Raw genomic sequence first — 11,532 nt, 5'->3', positions numbered from 1 at the left:
ATTTGTTATAATCCAGGATGATGTGGGGCTTTCTCTTCCCAGAGTCCTGGACTTGTAGCTCACGGTGCCTGGTGCTCAATAAGACAGCCTTTTTTCTTTGCTTGGGGATGTAGGAAACCACAGCCTTGCCCCCCCCTGTAGCGACCTGGACGGGAGAGACGATCATCGAATCTTACTGCCCGATTAATTTGCTCAAATCTTTTTTTTTTTTTTGACATGGTAGCATGAAACAGAAGAGCCCTGTCTCCCCATTTCACAGGCTTGTTGTCGTTTCATGTTGAGACCTGTACAGGCCAGCCAGCATCACAAGCCCCATGTAAGCCTGCAACTCCTCATCTATGTCCTTCCAGTCTTTTACTGACCTGTTGCCCCTGCAGGTTGGTGAAATGCAGGATTAGCTGCATAATGTCCTCTGCAAAAAAAAGATGGAAAGTGCTCACAGGGCTGCTGATCCTATACGAATTGCATAATGGGTTGGTCCTGGGGTTAAACTGGGGGGAGGAAAAAATGGCAGGACCTCTTCGTGTGTGGGTTGCCACATGATTTCTCCATTTTTAGATCTCCACTGGCCATCCTCCAGTCTTGTCTCTTCCTCCTGCTCTTCTTCCTCCTTCTCCTTCTCCTCCTCCGCACATGAGCTGCAAAGCTCCTCGGTGCCTGGCAAAAATTCTTCTTCGCTGTCAGAAGTATCTCCACTGCTTGTGGAGAGTGCAAAACTGCAGCAACAGCCTCCTCTAAACTGAGTGCACGCTTCATTGTGTCTGTGCAGAAATGACCACTCAGACCAGGCTGCAAAGTATTCTCATAGACTTCAAAGGTGCACCTGAATAAACATGCTATACCATACATCCAATAAGAGAGAGGAGGCACACTCTTGATCAAGAAAAAACATAAGCGCACGCCTTTGATCTCCCCCCCCCTCTCTCTCTTTCTCTCTCTCTCTCTCTCTCTCTCTCTCTCTCACACACACACACACACACACACACACACACACACACACACACATGCACATACATACATACACAATACCATTTTATGGTGGTTAGCTGTTTTATTGTCATGCATTTTACAAGGTAAGATAACCATGTCCTGCATTCAAAACCACTGAAAATGTCTATGGTGGTGCTGTGCCTAATATTGTGCTGGTGTATGCTGGGTAATCGCACAGCTAGCGACTGGGTGACTTTATTCACCCGCTTCAGCTGTTATCAGTCCATATCCCCTAGATATGGACCATCTCCTGCTAGATTGTTCAGAAGGTTGTTATCATCCATCCAGATGGAGGATCACTAACAGGAGCGTGGGAAGACTCCAGAATCCACTCTGGCTGCAATGTGTGTACAGGTAAGACCGTTTAAACGGACAGCATTTATAGAATGACTATTAAAAGTCAGACCAGCGAGTGTCAATAATGTTAATGTGGTTATGTTAGTAATACACCGAGTGCTAATATAACAGCTTTAAGATGCATTTGTGGATGTTATTACGTGTTTTACCGTCTTTATGGTGCTAGCTTAAAGTTACGGTGTAAACGTTAGCTTATATTGGAGTAAAGCTGTTACTGTTTAAACGATGTTAGCACAGAAATATTAGCTTCTGTCATGACTGACGAAGTTACTAGTTAATAAAGTTTCCAGTAAAGTGTTTAATCGCAGCCACAGACTGACAGCAAATATCTCGATTAGCTTCAGTGCATCTGTAATAAATATGTGCAAGTTTCAGTGCTTCGTTTAAACTGTATGATACTTATACTGACCCAGGGTCAGTGTAAAATACAATCCTAGCTGTGTGAACAAAGCCTGGCTCCTTTAATCCTGCATGAAAAACCTCAGGATGCAGGCTATTATTACTCTTTCCTGCTGGCACACCTGTCACACCTGAGAGTCAGCTAGAAACTTACAGTGACGTGGACATCATGCAAAGACTGCCAGACTCTGTAATACTGCAAATGATCAGTGACTCAAGTTAACACTAAACTTTAAACGGTACCTCTGTGTCTCTGTGTGCTGAACATTTAGGATTGAGTCAGGCTGCATCTGTGTTAGTCCTCTGACAGACTGGTGACCTGTCCAGGTGTGCTCTACCTATGACTACTGGGACAGGCTCTAGCTCCTGTAATAGAAATTTTATGTTATTCTCATTTAAAGCATTTAAGTGCTTATGCATATGCTTAGTTGTGACACTGTTATAGACTGTTCAATGAAAGTTTCTAAAACTAGATGAACTTACTTCAGCAGTTTGAGAAAACAACTCCCTTTACAGGTGCTGATAACGTCAAGGGCACAAAACAGCATAACCATTGATCCGTTAGGTTTCATAGCGAGACACGTGAAGTGGCAGAGCTGACATGACTGAACTGTGATGTTTGATGTGTGTTTGCTCTCCTGTGCACAGTAATAAATAGCATGATCACAGCTCTTTCTGTGTTGCAGACTTTATTTAAAAAATTCCATGACATCTACTATAACTGAACCAACCTGGTGCTCTTCATTTATGGAGGCTGTTGAGTCTGAATGTTGGATGTTGTGTATCTCGTGTTCTCTGGGCTTTGTTGTCCTCAGTCTTTTTGCAGGATCAGAAAACAAAACCGGGAGGCACGTAAATGTTTCTTCTCCATGATGTTTCTTCAAATGTTTCTTCTGGATGATGATATGACCGTGACACGGGATGCCACCTTTGGTCTTGTGACGAAGCAAAGCTCAGGAAGAAGTGTGATTAAATGGTACCCACATGTTGAGAAGGGTGTACAGGGCACCTGCAGCCAAATCCAAGCTTCAGCTTAGTTGTAGTTGCAGAATGCTATAGGACTGAGACATCTAAGGCATCAAATGTTTGATTAAACGGATGAAAAAGAGAATTTTTTTCCCTATAATTATCACTTCTTAAAATCTGTAGCAACTTCAAGTCTGTCAGCATGCTGAGCATGCTCAGAATGTGACAATATATTTTTGTTCAATATTTAATTTCTTTCAGTTGCAATTGTTAAATGAAAAAATATATATTCTTATAATTTAGCAAACGAATTTATCAAAAAAAAAACAACATATATCTGTATTAGTTTTAGTAAATTAATTTGACACCTGTATTGAAAATACCATATTGTATTCATACAGAATCAGTATGGTATCATTGTTTGTCTGTTCACTGATTGTTGAAGCTAAGAGCTACTTTGATCTGTTTAGATCTAAAGTATCCAAAGTTGAGTTCTAATGTTTCTTCACCCCTGTGTGTGTGATATGTGATTTCCTACATGCTGGCAGAGCAGAGCAGCAGTTTGTGCTCACAGATGGTGACGGTGTGGAGAGACGGTGGTATTTCCTCAGAAGAACCAGCAGAGTCACAAAGGACACCAGTCCATCTCACCACCTTGACTTGCTGACTGATGTTCGTCTGCACTGCACAGAGGAAATCAACTGACCGAGGTTTGTCCAGTGACGTGTTATGAAATGTATATTTGTTTTATGCTTATAGATATGTTTTTCTTGACAGAGGCTCTGCAGAGGTTAGACAAAGCAGAGAAAACATGTGCTTTACATTTTACTGTGATTTATTGAGATATTTGTTGCCTGATGTTCAGCAGGAATGGAGAAATAGAATCAAAGGGAGATGTTTTTCCTGTTTTTGTAATGATGTAAGTAAATCTTCAATATTATTTATTTGCTTGGTTATATTAGGAGCGTTTCTGAGTGAGGGGGAGAGGAGTCATCATCCAGGTAAAGTGACGTGGATCAGTGGATACACTTGTCTCCCCTTTAAAGGAGACGATCCAAGTCATCCTTAAATGTTAGCGCTTTCAAATACACAAACATTTTTAAAGGACAAAAATGAACATCCAACTTTGACTGTAATACAAAATAAATCTTTGCATGTGTGTTTTCAAACTCTCAGATGGGCAGTATATCAGTCTTGGACTGTCTAACCTGCCGGAGCAGCACTGAATGACCACCGCACGAGCATGTTCCTGCAACATTCAGCATCTGATCCTTCATCTGTGTGCTTCTGCTTTTGGTAAGTAGAGTTACCCAACTCCAGTAACTCTAAACACATGCCATCCATTTCTAACGGCCTGGTTACTTCCTGTCAGTTACTTTAGAAATCATGTGGTCACCTGACCTAACACTGTTTCTTCTTCTTCCCCTTAATGTTGAAGTGTCAAATGTCAAACAGCTGGAGAGGAAACTACACCAGTGTACTGGGATGTTTCAGCAACACGTGCCAGATGCTGTTCCTTCATGGTGACATCACCAGAGACAGTCCCGCCCACCTCAGGACCCATTGATTATGATGATCTGATCCATCAAACCCCCAGCAGGTGAACTTTATTCATGACATAACACCGCAACAATGTAAAAAATTAAACAGCAACAGTCTAAATGTAAAGTGCATTCTAAAGTCCTCTTCAATAAATTGTATGCAAAGAGTCATTCAGGTCACTACAGAACCCAGAGTCTTCATCATTAAATTTCTGGTTGCTTCATTTTTTCTATCCTATATCAGATATTTTAAAGGTTAGCTTAGGTAAAGTTCCATTCTCATGGTGAGGCAAAGTGCTTTATGTGTGTGTGTGTGTGTGTGCGTGTGTCATGAACGGCTATAAAAGGCCTATAATTAAAGAACAAAGTGGGGTTTGAGTTCGAGTTGCGGCAGACTGTCACTACTTGTAAATGGAACGCAGCCTTCCTACGGCGGACAGCTAATAACAGGAATCGGACGCGGTCCAGCCAAGTCCACAGCAACCACCATAGCAACCGCCTAGCATGACCTTAAAAACATATTCTGTCTTCATAACTATCAAAATCGTGAAATGATTTGCAAAGTGTGAAAGTGTTACAGCTGCAGAGAGCTATGGCGGTATCTATGGAAGCTGTTTACATAGCTAATAATATACGATGTAACCATGGAGACAGTCAGTCACTTGAGCTAGCGGTGCATGTTTACTACAGTGAATAAGGTGATTGAGTGCACAGCGTCCACACTCTGCAGGGGGTAAAGACATTACTTCAATATTATTTTATATTGATATATATTAGCCTTTTGTTGACCATCACCTCAGGTTCACCATTACAGTTTCAGATTACAGATGCACACTGTCTAAACACATTCAAAAACTCATGTCTCAGAAATAAGCACAGCTGTTCATGTTTGTCATTAGAGTTTTATTTGTAAGAAAATTATGAACTTCATATTGTGCATTAAATAAAAGAACATTTCACAACTCTGAGTCAACAGAAACAGGTAACAGAAATGTCTCTAATGTGTACAGTGTAGTGTAAGCATTAAAAGATCATAAAGGAAAAACTAACATTTATGTGAAACTAATTGTAATAAAAAATGAGCAGGTGCTTTATAGATTTAAAAGAAAGAATCTGAAAACAACACTTTTTTGGTCTAAGTGATCAAAGTAGAAAACAGAACTGATGTTCAAGAACAAACCGTAGCTGCACTAATATTACACATCTCGATCGTTGTACTGAACAGACATGTTGCTTTTAAAACCACATGCAGTGTGTGACCATGACTGTTCACTGAGACCATGAACGCCACTTCGCTGAAGCATTCTTCTTCTTCTTGCCATTAAATTGGAAGCAGAAGCAGCACGAGCTGATTTGATCTACTGAAAGGAAAAAGCAGAACATCTGAGTTGAAACCAGTCAGCTGAAATCATTAAGACAGGAACAAATTCAATGCAGTGTCTCAAGTGGCTTAGCCTGTTACAACTGTTGATACAAGCTAAATACGGTTAACACACAGTGTCAGGGAGCTCCAGTGTGGGAACTAGTGGCTTTAGGTTTGTAGTCATTTAACTTTCATCCATTCATTCATTTAATTCAGGAGGAAGAAATGCCAGGTTGGTGCAGGCTGGTTACATGCATTTGGTCCCATGCTGTCTTTAATTAAATGACTTGGTTCATTTTATGGCTGGGCTGTATGTGGGGTTATATCATGTTATTTGGGCAGGAGTACCTGTCCCCTGTTAGACTTAGAAAGTTTCTCCATAAGTAGAGTTTCTAACTCTTCTAGCACATCTGTGGCTGACAGCTTTTTGGTGGCTCTTTTTACCCCACACTGGTTGTGAGTGTGTAAATAGCCCCACTAGTTATTTTGGGTTGCAGTTAACTAGGGGAGGAAGGGGTGGGTATGCCATGATTAGGTGAATAACAATTATATGTGATACATAAATTTCACAATGCATGCATATATCTCTATCAATTAAACCTGGCCTGAGGGCTGCCATTTTTTACATTCAGTTATTTCTCTTAGAAATGTTGGAACTAAATAATGAATGTGTTACAGTTAAAGTGAAACACTGGTCAGTGTAAATGGCTCATTGGGACACAGAAACCTTTAAATTAAACCTGATATCTAGTGTCAAACAATATCAAAGCTGTAAAAGATGTTTACATTCAGAATTTATAAAACTATGATTGTAAATAAATTCAAACAAGTGAGCTTTTCTCTTTGTGCTGAATATCAACACTGTGGTTTCTTAGACTGTAAGCTTTACTTTAGTGCAACCAGTTGCAGAAGCTGCCACTCCAAATGTCTTTTGATAACAAGAAAAAAATACCTTTTCAGTACACGGCCTGAAGTTCTTCTCCGACATCTTCTGCAATCGGCTTTGTCTGCTGGTTTGAAGACAATAAACCACAAAAAAGATGATTTAGTCACTTTGTCTGCGTCATGCAGCTCGAATGTGTCGTGTAACGATGTTGAATAGCCGTCGTTATCCCTCTGCTTTGAGCCTTTTATCAAAAGTTACAGCTAACTTCATGAAGTTGTACAAAAAGGCTTCATTTCGCTGAGACAGTGCGTTTCTGACTATTACATGCATTTGAATGGAGTTCTTGCACGAAACAAAGTATAAGTTTTCATTATGTGAATAACTTGTATTTTACACTGACCCTGGGTCAGTATCAACTTCATGAAGACAGCTGTAACTTTTGATAGAGGACTCACACACAAACATATTTATGGCTTTGCCTTATAGAATTCAGCATCTCCGTGCTGAGGAAATAGGTTTTGCAGCTGTTTGAGCTAAGATTTTCAAGTTATTCACAAATTGAAAACCTATACTTTGTGTCGGGCGAGAACTCCATTCAAATGCATGTAATAGCGAGAAACGCACTAACGTGGTGAAATAAAGCGTTTTTCCATAACCTTCATAACGACAGCTGTAAATTTTGAGAGAAGACTCACACACACATTGGGGGGATATTGAAGTCTATAAGATAAAGCCATGAATATGTTTGTCTGAGTCTTCTATCAAAAGTTACAGCAAGCTCTATGAAGTTGATGAGAAACGCTTTACTTCGCCAAGACAGTGCGTTTCTCACTGTTACATGCATTTGAATTTAGTTCTTGCCCGACACAAAGTATAGGTTTTAATTTGTGAATAACTTTAAAATCTTAGCTCAAACAGCTGCAAAACCTATTTCCTGAGCACTGAGATGCTGAATTCTATAAGGCAAAGCCATAAACATGTGTGTGTGATTCTTCTATCAACAGTTACAGCTGTCTTCTTGAAGTTGATACTGACCCAGGGTCAGTGTAAAATACAATCCTAGCTGTGTGAACAAAGCTTGGCTCCTTTAATCCTGCATGACAAACCTCAGGATGCAGGTTATTATTACTCTTTCCTGCTGGCACACCTGAGAGTCAGCTAGAAACTTACAGTGACGTGGACATCATGCAAAGACTGCCAGACTCTGTAATACTGTGAATGATCAGTGACTCAAGTTAACACTAAACTTTAAACAGTACCTCTGTGTCTCTGTGTGCTGAACATTTAGGATTGAGTCTGCATTGACTTTATTTATTGAGACTTTAATGTGCTAAAAGCAGGTTGAAGACAGCTCAGAAACATTTGAAGATTAAAATTTAGCATTATGGCTGCTGGTGGTTTGTAAAGCCTATACTCAGCTGTAGTTTTTGTTACTAATTTATGTTTGTTGTTGTTTAACACAGATTTCAGAAGAGCAAATATGCTTAATAGTTTAACTAGATTTCATTTGTCAGTGTGGGACTGCTGAGTCACCTGAAGAACTCATTTCATTCATTCTCCACATGATGTTCATATACAGAAATGTTTCACAGGAACTGGTTCCTCCCAAACTGTGAACTAGTGTGTTTCCATAGATTATCTCTGTATGAATGTACTTTTAAATGAAGGCAAGTGTTTGTCCTTTTTTGTTCCTCAGTTACAGTACGTGATATCTTGATATCAGGCGGTCAACACTGGGGGAAGACAAGAAGCAGACGTACTTCCAAGAGGGAGCTGCAGTGAGGACACAGCCAGGTCACTGAGGTCAGAGGTCAGAATCTGAAACAGCTCAGGTTTATATTTTAGGGGTTATAAAAAATCAAAATGTATTTATGAAGAAACCTTTAAATAATAGTCATAATTATGATTATTATAAGAAATATCAAACATTTAAGTGGATTTTCTGTTACACATGTTGTATTAGCCCTGCAATAAACTGGCAGCCTGTCTTTGTCCTGTATCAGCTGGGATAGGCTTCATCCTCCCGCAACCCTGAATTGGATACATTGTATTCCAATTATGTAATCTGATCATTTACAAACTCAAGGTATCTAATCAAAATGTAAGTAATAATTATAAAATGGGAAAGCAGAAATAAGTGTGACATAAATGTAAATGTGTTAGCTGACATAGAGGACAGCTACATGTAGTCTGAAAAACCTTTGTTGTCAAGTTTGCAGGTATATCAGCACGAGACATTCTTACATAGAAGAGTCTGTTAAAGTCTCTAACTCAGCGAAGCATTATTGGTCCCGTCTGTTTGGATAAATATAGTAAGTTGATGTTTGTCCATTTATTGACACATTTTCTTAAGTGCTTATCCAGTTCAGGATCACAGTGGAGCTGCAGCTGGATATGTTCATTAAATAAACCTTACAAAAGTTAACAATAAACCTGCATCCATGTACGTTGTTGTCCACAGGATAAGAAAATCAAACTGGAACACTGTGGAACATGTTAATAAATGTTTGTGTGTTTATGCCTGTGTCTTTCACAGGAGGCGCTGGAAGGTTTCCCTAATAGTTCCTGGTGAATCAAAGCAGAACCATAAAGGTTGCTGGATTGCATGATGGCCTTACCCCTGAGCAGTCATCCTGTTAAAGGAGGAACCAGTTAGAAGCTGTTTTCAAAGTAGCTGAGCAGATTTCATCTCAAGTAAGCGATTAACTGTTTGTTCATCTGTTCTGCCACTTAAAGAGCATTTAAGGACGTCTTTCGAGTGTCCAGCTGAATTAATTCTACTGGCTCTCATGGTCATTTGTTATTATAGACATATTTTTCATGTTCATCCAGCTATTTAGTAAATTCTATCTATTTAGTAATATCCGTCAGCTATAAAATGTAATATAGATATAAAAAATATCTAAATATCTCCTGCACTTTATATTTTAATGATGTAAGTCTGTTATCGTGTTACATTAGCATTCCTCACATATCAATGAGATGCTGTACAGTACAATCCTACTGACGCAGCAGAGGGATAACGACGGCTATTCAACATCGTTACACGACACATTCGAGCTGCATGACATAGACAAAGTGACTAAATCATCTTTTTTATGGTTTATTGTCTTCAAACCAGCAGACAAAGCCGATTGCAGAAGATTTCGGAGAAGAACTTCAGGCCGTGTACTGAAAAGGTATTTTTTTCTTGTTATCAAAAGACATTTGGAGTGGCAGCTTCTGCAACTGGTTGCACTAAAGTAAAGCTTACAGTCTAAGAAACCACAGTGTTGATATTCAGCACAAAGAGAAAAGCTCACTTGTTTGAATTTATTTACAATCATAGTTTTATAAATTCTGAATGTAAACATCTTTTACAGCTTTGATATTGTTTGACACTAGATATCAGGTTTAATTTAAAGGTTTCTGTGTCCCAATGAGCCATTTACACTGACCAGTGTTTCACTTTAACTGTAACACATTCATTATTTAGTTCCAACATTTCTAAGAGAAATAACTGAATGTAAAAAATGGCAGCCCTCAGGCCAGGTTTAATTGATAGAGATATATGCATGCATTGTGAAATTTATGTATCACATATAATTGTTATTCACCTAATCATGGCATACCCACCCCTTCCTCCCCTAGTTAACTGCAACCCAAAATAACTAGTGGGGCTATTTACACACTCACAACCAGTGTGGGGTAAAAAGAGCCACCAAAAAGCTGTCAGCCACAGATGTGCTAGAAGAGTTAGAAACTCTACTTATGGAGAAACTTTCTAAGTCTAACAGGGGACAGGTACTCCTGCCCAAATAACATGATATAACCCCACATACAGCCCAGCCATAAAATGAACCAAGTCATTTAATTAAAGACAGCATGGGACCAAATGCATGTAACCAGCCTGCACCAACCTGGCATTTCTTCCTCCTGAATTAAATGAATGAATGGATGAAAGTTAAATGACTACAAACCTAAAGCCACTAGTTCCCACACTGGAGCTCCCTGACACTGTGTGTTAACCGTATTTAGCTTGTATCAACAGTTGTAACAGGCTAAGCCACTTGAGACACTGCATTGAATTTGTTCCTGTCTTAATGATTTCAGCTGACTGGTTTCAACTCAGATGTTCTGCTTTTTCCTTTCAGTAGATCAAATCAGCTCGTGCTGCTTCTGCTTCCAATTTAATGGCAAGAAGAAGAAGAATGCTTCAGCGAAGTGGCGTTCATGGTCTCAGTGAACAGTCATGGTCACACACTGCATGTGGTTTTAAAAGCAACATGTCTGTTCAGTACAACGATCGAGATGTGTAATATTAGTGCAGCTACGGTTTGTTCTTGAACATCAGTTCTGTTTTCTACTTTGATCACTTAGACCAAAAAAGTGTTGTTTTCAGATTCTTTCTTTTAAATCTATAAAGCACCTGCTCATTTTTTATTACAATTAGTTTCACATAAATGTTAGTTTTTCCTTTATGATCTTTTAATGCTTACACTACACTGTACACATTAGAGACATTTCTGTTACCTGTTTCTGTTGACTCAGAGTTGTGAAATGTTCTTTTATTTAATGCACAATATGAAGTTCATAATTTTCTTACAAATAAAACTCTAATGACAAACATGAACAGCTGTGCTTATCTTTGAGACATGAGTTTTTGAATGTGTTTAGACAGTGTGCATTTGTATGCTGAAACTATAATGGTGAACCTGAGGTGATGGTCAACAGAAGGCAAATATATATCAATATAAAACAATATTGAAGTAATGTCTTTACCCCCTGCAGAGTGTGGACGCTTTGCACTCAATCACCTTATTCACTGTAGAAAACGTGACTGACTGTCTCCATGGTTACATCGTATATTATTAGCTATGTAAACAGCTTCCATAGATACCGCCATAGCTCTCTGCAGCTGTAACACTTTCACACTTTGCAAATCATTTCACGATTTTGATAGTTATGAAGACAGAATATGTTTTTAAGGTCATGCTAGGCGGTTGCTATGGTGGTTGCTGTGGACTTGGCTGGACCGCATCCGATTCCTG

General features: G+C 39.2%; 1 long non-coding RNA gene across 8 annotated transcripts; it reads left to right on the top strand.

Moving 5' to 3' along the window:
- Positions 1–984: 984 nt before the first annotated feature.
- LOC146717140 (uncharacterized) lies at positions 985–10,108 on the top strand. Of its 8 annotated transcripts, none has more exons than XR_014922768.1 (9): positions 985–1,073; positions 1,279–2,722; positions 3,261–3,422; positions 3,675–3,783; positions 3,889–4,008; positions 4,151–4,312; positions 8,199–8,312; positions 9,039–9,196; positions 9,624–10,108. It is a non-coding gene; the product is annotated as an uncharacterized LOC146717140 (long non-coding RNA). The 8 variants fall into 8 exon arrangements; XR_014922769.1 differs by having other exon boundaries at positions 991–1,344; positions 2,562–2,722; positions 9,624–10,081; XR_014922777.1 differs by having other exon boundaries at positions 992–2,722; positions 8,199–8,305; positions 9,624–10,080.
- The last annotated feature ends 1,424 nt before the right edge of the window (positions 10,109–11,532 follow it).

The sequence above is a fragment of the Copadichromis virginalis genome, linkage group LG2, assembly GCF_057382275.1.
Source record: "Copadichromis virginalis isolate Kocher_CV1m ecotype Utaka linkage group LG2, C_Virginalis_male_GT1.1, whole genome shotgun sequence".
NCBI classification, from domain to species: Eukaryota; Metazoa; Chordata; class Actinopteri; order Cichliformes; family Cichlidae; genus Copadichromis; species Copadichromis virginalis.
This window is presented reverse-complemented; position numbering and strand designations above follow the sequence as displayed.